Genomic DNA, 9,841 nt, shown 5'->3' on the forward strand with positions numbered 1-9,841 from the left:
CTAGAACACATGAAACTCAAGAAGGATGACCAAAATGTGAATATTTCACTCCTTTAAAAGGGGAGCAAGAATACCCTTGGGAGGGAATAGGGAGCCAAAGTTTAGAACAGAGGCTGAAGGAACACCCATTCAGAGCCTGCCCCACATGTGGCCCATACATATACAGCCATCCAATTAGACAAGATGGATGAAGCAAAGAAGTGCAGGTCGATAGGAGCCGGATGTAGATCACTCCAGAATACTGCAAATACAGAGGCGAATGCCAGCAGCAAACCACTGAACTGAGAATAGGACCCCCATTGAAGGAATCAGAGAAAGGACTGGAAGAACTTGAAGGGGCTCGAGACCCCATATGTACAACAATGCCAAGCAACCAGAGCTTCCAGGGACTAAGCCAGTATCCAAAGACTATACATGGACTGACCCTGGACTCTGACCTCATAGGTAGCAATGAATAGCCTAGTAAGAGCACCAGTGGAAGGGGAAGCCCTTGGTCCTGTCAAGACTGAACCCCTAGTGAACATGATTGTTGGAGGGAGGGCAGTAATGGGGGGAGGAAGCCCATATAGAAGGGGAGGGGGAGGGACTAGGGGGTTGTTGGCCCAGAAACCGGGAAAGGGAATAACAATTGAAATGTAAATGAGAAATACCCAAGTTAATAAAGATAGGGGGGAAAAAGAAAGAAAGAAAGAAAAAAAAACAAAGCAAACACAGACTGAAGTTATCTCACTGTAGTAACTTAAAGACACAACTGAAAGCTCTAGAACAAGAAGAAGAAATAACACACAAAGTAGACAAGAAGAAATAGCCAACAGGAAGACTGAAGTCAGTAAAATGAAAATGACAAATCAATGAAACAAAGAGTTGGTTTTTAAAAAAAACAAACATTGACAAATTTTAGGCAAGATAACCAAAAGATGGAGAGATAAGATCAAAATTAATTAGATTACAGATAAAAGAGGGAACATTACTCCAGACACCAAGAAGTTCAGAGAATGATGAGGGCATACTTCAAATTGGAAAACCTAAAAGAAATGTATGAAATGTATGTATGCGCGCGTGTGTCCGCGCGAGTGTGTGTGTGTATCAAAGTTAAATCAAGATAAATTAAGAAATGTAGCAAACTCATAACCCCTAGCAAGACAAAAACAGTAGTTTTAAATTTCCCAATCAAAAACAGTCCAGGATCAAATGGAGTCAGTGCAAAATTCTATCAAAGCTTCAATGAAGAATTAATTACAATACTCCTCAAAGTATTCTGCAAAATAGAAACTGAAGAAACATTTCCTGATTCTTTTATGAGGTCATTATTACTCTGAGGGAGTAGGAGAGAAGGTTAAAAGAGGGGATGTAGAGAAGGAATATAGTGTTTTCAAATGACACTACCGGTAATCTGAGAAACTATACAGAAACCCACTACTGTGAAAGTTTCCTAAAATATGTACATATATGAATATAAATGAAGTCATCAAATAATAGGGAGACAATGCCCCAAACAGACATCTTAAGCCATCAAGTAAAACCTCCAATTCCAGGAATGGGTTACATCTTGTTAATTTGTTAGCCAAAAGGGTCCTATGGAACCCCATCTGCCAAAGTTATCAGTTGCTTTCAGGACCTGATGAGACCCTGTTGTCAAGGAAAGCATTTATGTGCAGTTAACGTGGAAAGGTCAAGCCAGTTCATAACTAGAAGCTTTATCCCTACTGATAACATTCATCATACTAGAAGGTACTCTGCACAACGCTGAAGGAGAAAAGTAATAATCAATATGACACAGCTACAGACCCTGTGACCTACAATAGCAAACTGCCTGCAAGATATACTACTGCAATAGTGGCACAAAGGTTAGGGGAGTAACCAACCACCTTTTAAAAGTTAAATTTAAGGCCCCCTCGAGATGCAAGTCATATCTGGCACTGCTAAAACTTTCAAGAACCTAAGACTAGATAGGTCATGGGCCTAGGCAAAAACCTAATACTACTCTTCTGCTATAAAAACATAGCACTAAAATGACATATTGCTATAAACATAAATCAGTGCTTTGCTCAATCAACACTAGAGAAGCTTCTTCAGGCAGGAGATGGGAATTATGCAGAGACCCACAACTAGACAATGTGCAAGAGTGAGAGACTTTTGGAGCACTCAGTCCTAAATGGAATGTCCTCATCAAATTTAAGACCATTTTCATCAAATCCCTCCTGTCAGGCTCTTCTTTGTGGAAGAGGAGACTTAAAGATTGAAAGAAACATAGTGGGGGATGACTCCAAGTACAAAATTTCTTCTAGATACAAGAAAACTGATGATGCACATATGAACTCACAGAGAGTGTGGTAGCACACAGAAAACACGTACAAGGTCAAGTCAAACAGGGTGGACCAGGGTTCCAGAGTTCCACCCCTAACCAAGAAGCTGTCTGCAACTAATTACCACTGGCCAAGGGAACATCAGCTTTCTCACATGGATTGTCCCTGGATGTATCAAACACATTCCTGGGCAGGTTCATGATCAGGAGTAGTTGACCAACAGAAAACAAAACCAAAAGTATTTTTGCGGACTTTTTACTTTGTTTCGGCTTTTTTTTTTTTAACCATTTTTGTCTTATTGTTTTTCTTTGCTTGATTGTTTTTATTTTTGTGTTTCTGTGGGTTTTTTATTTCTTGTTTTCTGTTTGTTTTGTTTCCTGTTTCTATATCTTATTTTTTAAGAGAAAGAATATAAACTTAGGTGAGTAGGAAGGTGGGGAGGATCTGAAGAAGTTGGAGGAATGGAAATACATGATCAAAATATATTGTGTAGAAATTCAATTTTTTTATTAACTTGAGTATTTCTTATATAGATTTCAAGTGTTATTCCCTTTCCCGGTTTCCGGGCAAACATCCCCCTAATCCCTCCCTCTCCCCTTCTTTATGGGTGTTCCCTTCCCCATCCTCCCCCCATTGCCGCCCTCCCCCCAATGATCTAGTTCACTGGGGGTTCAGTCTTAGCAGGACCCAGGGCTTCCCCTTCCACTGGTGCTCTTACTAGGATATTCATTGCTACCTATGAGGTCAGAGTCCAGGGTCAGTCCATGTATAGTCTTTAGGTAGTGGCTTAGTCCCTGGAAGCTCTGGTTGCTTGGCATTGTTGTACATATGGGGTCCCGAGCCCCTTCAAGCTCTTCCAGTTCTTTCTCTGATTCCTTCAACGGGGGTCCTATCCTCAGTTCAGTGGTTTGCTGCTGGCATTCGCCTCTGTATTTGCAGTATTCTGGCTGTGTCTCTCAGGAGCGATCTACATCCGGCTCCTGTCGACCTGCACTTCTTTGCTTCATCCATCTTGTCTAATTGGATGGCTGTATATGTATGGGCCACATGTGGGGCAGGCTCTGAATGGGTGTTCCTTCTGTCTCTGTTTTAATCTTTGCCTCTTTATTCCCTGCCAAGGGTATTCTTGTTCCCCTTTTAAAGAAGGAGTGAAGCATTCACATTTTGGTCATCCTTCTTGAGTTTCATGTGTTCTGTGCATGTAAGGTAATTCGAGGATTTGGGCTAATATCCACTTATCAATGAGTGCATACCATGTGTGTTTTTCTGTGATTGGGTTACCTCGCTTATGATATTTTTCAGTTCATGAATTTCATGAAGTCATTGTTTTTGATAGCTGATTAATATTCCATTGTGTAGATGTACCACATTTTCTGTATCCATTCCTCTGTTGAAGGGCATCTGGGTTCTTTCCAGCTTCTGGCTATTATAAATAAGGCTGCGATGAACATAGTGGAGCACGTGTCTTTTTTATATGTTGGGGCATCTTTTGGGTATATGCCCAAGAGGGGTATAGCTGGATCCTCAGGCAGTTCAATGTCCAATTTTCTGAGGAACCTCCAGACTGATTTCCAGAATGGTTGTACCAGTCTGCAATCCCACCAACAATGGAGGAGTGTTCCTCTTTCTCCACATCCTCGCCAGCATCTGCTGTCACCTGAGTTTTTGATCTTAGCCATTCTCACTGGTGTGAGGTGAAATCTCAGGGTTGTTTTGATTTGCATTTCCCTTATGACTAAAGATGTTGAACATTTCTTTAGGTGTTTCTCAGCCATTCGGCATTCCTCAGCTGTGAATTCTTTGTTTAGCTCTGAACCCCATTTTTAATAGGGTTATTTGTCTCCCTGCGGTCTAACTTCTTGAGTTCTTTGTATATTTTGGATATAAGTCCTCTATCTGTTGTAGGATTGGTAAAGATCTTTTCCCAATCTGTTGGTTGCCGTTTTGTCCTAACCACAGTGTCCTTTGCCTTACAGAAGCTTTGCAGTTTTATGAGATCCCATTTGTCGATTCTTAATCTTAGAGCATAAGCCATTGGTGTTTTGTTCAGGAAATTTTTTCCAGTGCCCATGTGTTCCAGATGCTTCCCTAGTTTTTCTTCTGTTAGTTTGAGTGTATCTGGTTTGATGTGGAGGTCCTTGATCCACTTGGACCTAAGCTTTGTACAGGGTGATAAGCATGGATCGATCTGCATTCTTCTACATGTTGACCTCCAGTTGAACCAGCACCATTTGCTGAAAATGCTGTCTTTTTTCCATTTGATGGTTTTGGCTCCTTTGTCAAAAATCAAGTGCCCATAAGTGTGTGGGTTCATTTCTGGGTCTTCAATTCTGTTCCATTGGTCTATCTGTCTGCCTCTGTACCAATACCATGCAGTTTTTATCACTATTGCTCTGTAATACTGCTTGAGTTCAGGGATAGTGATTCCCCCCGAAGTCCTTTTATTGTTGAGGATAGTTTTAGCTATCCTGGGTTTTTTGTTTTTCCAGATGAATTTGCAAATTGTTCTGTCTAACTCTTTGAAGAATTGGATTGGTATTTTGATGGGGATTGCATTGAATCTGTAGATCGCTTTTGGTAGAATGGCCATTTTTACTATATTAATCCTGCCAATCCATGAGCATGGGAGATCTTTCCATCTTCTGAGGTCTTCTTCAATTTCTTTCTTCAGGGTCTTGAAGTTCTTATTGTACAAATCTTTTACTTGCTTGGTTAAAGTCACACCGAGGTACTGTATATTATTTGGGTCTATTATGAAGGGTGTCGTTTCCCTAATTTCTTTCTTGGCTTGTTTCTCTTTTGTGTAGAGGAAGGCTACTGATTTATTTGAGTTAATTTTATACCCAGCCACTTTGCTGAAGTTGTTTATCAGCTTTCGTAGTTCTCTGGTGGAACTTTTGGGATCACTTAAATATACTAGCATATCATCTGCAAATAGTGATATTTTGACTTCTTCTTTTCCGATCTGTATCCCCTTGACCTCCTTTTGTTGTCTGATTGCTCTGGCTAGAACTTCAAGAACTATATTGAATAAGTTTGGAGAGAGTGGGCAGCCTTGTCTAGTCCCTGATTTTAGTGGGATTGCTTCAAGTTTCTCTCCATTTAGTTTAATGTTAGCAACTGGTTTGCTGTATATGGCTTTTACTATGTTTAGGTATGGGCCTTGAATTCCAATTCTTTCCAGGACTTTTATCATGAAGGGGTGTTGAATTTTGTCAAATGCTTTCTCCGCATCTAATGAAATGATCGTGTGGTTTTGTTCTTTCAGTTTGTTTATATAATGGATCACCTTGATGGTTTTCCGTATATTAAACCATCCCTGCATGCCTGGGATGAAGCCTACTTGATCATGGTGGATGATTGTTTTGATGTGCTCTTGAATTCGGTTTGCCAGAATTTTATTGAGTATTTTTGCGTCGATATGCATAAGGAAAATTGGTCTGAAGTTCTCTTTCTTTGTTGGATCTTTGTGTGGTTTGTGTATAAGAGTAATTGTGGCTTCATAGAAGGAATTTGGTAGTGCTCCATCTGTTTCAATTTTGTGGAATAATTTGGATAATATTGGTATGAGGTCTTCTATGAAGGTCTGATAGAATTCTGCACTAAACCCGTCTGGACCTGGGCTCTTTTTGGTTGGGAGACCTTTAATGACTGCTTCTATTTCCTTAGGAGTTATGGGGTTGTTTAATTGGTTTATCTGTTCCTGATTTAACTTCGGTACCTGGTATCTGTCTAGGAAATTGTCCATTTCCTGCAGATATTCAAGTTTTGTTGAATATAGGCTTTTATAGTGAGATCTGATGATTTTTTGAATTTCCTCTGAATCTGTAGTTATGTCTCCCTTTTCATTTCTGATTTTGTTAATTTGGACACACTCTCTGTGTCCTCTCGTTAGTCTGGCTAAGGGTTTATCTATCTTGTTGGAAATTCAATTTTTTAAAATTACTTGTATAAATGTCACTTTTATTTCCTCTGATGAGATGAGAGCTGTACCTAAGATGTGCAAATACATGGCTTGGGCGGAGTCCAGAACATTTCCTTCTTTTTTCTAACTATCCCTAGGCCTAGGCCTGGAAGCTTTTAAGCCTCTGTACAATATAATCTTCCAAGCTGACTGATTCAATCTGGCTTTTCTCAGCTTCTGACTGAATTGCTGTGCCTGGTCTCATACTAACTTTGGCAATTTGTTCTAATCTAGCTCCTTCTCATTCTCTGGCTAGTTTTGTCTTCATCTACATATAGTTTGTTCTCTCTGTATCCTGTCTCCATTAAATTGTCACAGAAAAACTGCTATACACACACATGACCCACCACACCACACACCTTTTTTCTCACTGCTCTTAGTAGTCTTTCTTCCTTTACTGTTCTCCTGTGAGTTGGGCACATTCTATCTCTAATTTTGTCAAATCTTCCTCTGATTCATCACTTTGTCTGACCCTCAATTAGACTTCACTTTTAAGGATGGCTGCTTCCCTCTACAAACTAACCTTACCTTCAACATCAGGGATTAAAGGTATGTATTAAGAGCATGTCTGTATTTCAGCCAGATCATACTGTAGTCCACGGAGTGTCTGCACTCCATCTGAAATATATCTTTGAATGTGATCCCTTGCCAGAGCAGCCATATTGCTGGATTAAAATTCCTCTACAGAAATGGAGAGAAAAGAAATCTTCTGTGATGTCTCACTTTTCTCTCTTTGAGCTGCTGCCATTTGTCTGTCATGTCTTTGATGCCATGCATGATCCTCAGATCAGCAGGTGAAAGAACTATGAGATGTGTGTGCTGAGAGAGATGGCTTAGGCGTGTGGCACTAATGGAAAGCTGTAAACATCGGTCCATCTTATGTCCTGTGATGGTTTGTATATGCCGTGCCCCAGAGAGTGGCACTATTAAAAGGTGTGGCCCTGTTGGAGGAAGTGTGTCACTGTGCATGTGGGCTTTAAGACTCTCATCCTAGCTGCCAAGAAGTCAGTATTCTACTAATAGCCTTCAGATGAAAATGTAGAACTCTCAGCTCCTCCTGCACCATGCCTGCCTGGATGCTGCCATGTTCCTGCCTTGATGATAATGGACTGAACCTCTGAACCTGTAAGCCAGCTCCAATTAAGTGGTGTCTTTTTAAGACTTGCCTTGGTCATGGTGTCTGTTCACATCAGTAAAACCCTAACTAAGACAAGTCCACATTGTAATGTGCAGGTTACTATATTTCATTCAGGAACACTATGTTTTTCTGGGGTCTTTTGAGGGCACAGGACTTGTGGCACAGGACTTTTCCACAGCACATTTTTGTCATTCTCTTCTCCCTGAGTATAGCATAAAATGGAGTCTTTTTACTCTTCACCCTCCATACTATTTCCCTGCAATGCATCTATACACTTTTGATTGAATAACAACTATTAATACCAAGACACTCCCATGTTTATTATTATAGCTATGTCTATTTTCATCAGCTTCCAAGAAATGACTCTATAAAGTACTAGAAATGTAATCCATTAACATCATCCTGATAGACTCATCAAATTCCCCTGTCACTCCTGATTTTCATTTTGCAAGATTAACTTAGATCTTTTCCCACAGGGATGGGACTTCTGGCCTTGGATTTATGTTTTTGCAGTCATCTTCAACTAAAATGCTTCTGTTGTTGGGAAAGGAAAATTCTATCAAATGCCTTGGAGTAGTAGAGATCAGTTAATACATGGTGCAAGGAAGAGATAGTCAAGAATGAGCTGCAGGGCAAAGAAAGACCAGATAAAGAGATTGGAGGGACATGTACTAGAGGTTGGAGGATGCTCCATCGTTAATGTGCTTACCTTACAAGCATGGGAACTTGAAGTTGATCCCTCACAATCAACTTCAGAATTGGGGAGATGGAAACAGGCAGAGCCCTGTGACTTGCTGGTCAGTCAGCCTAGCTTACAGGCTAGTAAGAGAGATCATACCGAAAAAGAAAGAAATAAAAAATAAAAGAGGGGAGAGGGAGGGAGGAAGAGAGGAAGAGAGGAAGGAGAGAAGAGGAAATAATGATGGAAGGATGAAAGAAAGAAAGAAAGAAAGAAAGAAAGAAAGAAAGAAAGAAAGAAAGGAAGGAAGAAAGGAAAGAAAGGTAGGTGTTAGCCTGGAGAACAACAAAGGAGGTTGACCCATACATACATGTGTACACATGTGCATGAGCAACAAGTACACATATATACAAATGCACACATGCACAGGCATGCCTGCACACACACAGAAATGCACATACATGCATGCATGCACACATACACACACACACACACACACACACACACACACACAAAATTTCCACTAGTATCTTATAGACAAGCAGCAGTATTTGATTTTCTCCTTTCAATAAACTATGACAGTGCCCATAATCTCTCTGCCAAAGGCATGCTCAGATTTCTACACACTCCCTTACTACTATAAATCCTCCTCCATTCCCCACCACAAAGCACATCACCATGCAAGTGATTTAGGGTAATGTTATTACAGAAATAAAATGCATCCACTATAATAGTCAAATAAATTACATGCAATTGTGAGAGCTCTCACCCTTGTTACTAACAAGTTTCTGACAGCATGGAGACATTTACCCGTTATGCCCCAAACACTCACTAGTAACTGACACAGTAGATGTTCAACAAATATTTGCTGGATGGATGGCTGACTCTGACAAAGCACTAATGTGACAAAGCAATGGATGCCACCCCAGAGACCGAGAACCACTGTGGTCAGAAACGCATTGCCACTGAGGGTTTCTAGGAAACGGGACAGCAGCATCATGTGCGCCTTTCTGAAAGATTGTGTGGGAAGGACAGATTGGAGAGGAACAGCCTGGCAGTAGAGGGACCTGCCAGGAGGCTGGCACAGTGACGTGTGTAGGCAATGATGAGTTTCTAAACTGTGACAGTGGTGAAGGAACAAGAAAAAGGAAGGGACCAGAGATGGAGTAGTTTCAAGAAATATTTAAGAGAGCTGAGCAGAGCTCAATGAAGGCTTCTCTTCTTCGTGGACGTTTTGAATGGGGCGTTACTAGTCTAAGTGAGAGAAAGGGGCTGGGCTGCTCATCACACTGGATCAGAGTAGTGAAGTACAGCTGCGTTACACACAGGCAAACCAGGAAGCCACCCCCATACTATACTGTCAGGAGCATGTGGAGACACTGCGACTAAAAATACCACCCACATGCCACCCACTTCCTGACGTTACATCATTAAAGCAACATTTCTTGATTTCTCGGGTGTCATTAGTACTGGTCACCACACTTGAGAAGGGAGGAATGTTTATTGGGGTGAAGTTTGCTTTGCATACCATTATTGAATCATCACCATGACCTTGCAGTTTTAATACAGCTAAGAGAAAACTGATGTTCAGAGAGACATACAAGCTGGAATTTGTACCCATGTCTTTGTGATCTCACCTATCCTGGCCAATCTAGAATGACACCGTTGTTGTTACCGCTAGTTTTCTTTTCTTTTCTTTTCTTTTTTCAAATATAAGAGAAGTGGGCTTGGTGTCAGGAGAACCGATAACGATT

The sequence above is a fragment of the Rattus norvegicus genome, chromosome 1, assembly GCF_036323735.1.
Source record: "Rattus norvegicus strain BN/NHsdMcwi chromosome 1, GRCr8, whole genome shotgun sequence".
NCBI lineage: Eukaryota > Metazoa > Chordata > Mammalia > Rodentia > Muridae > Rattus > Rattus norvegicus.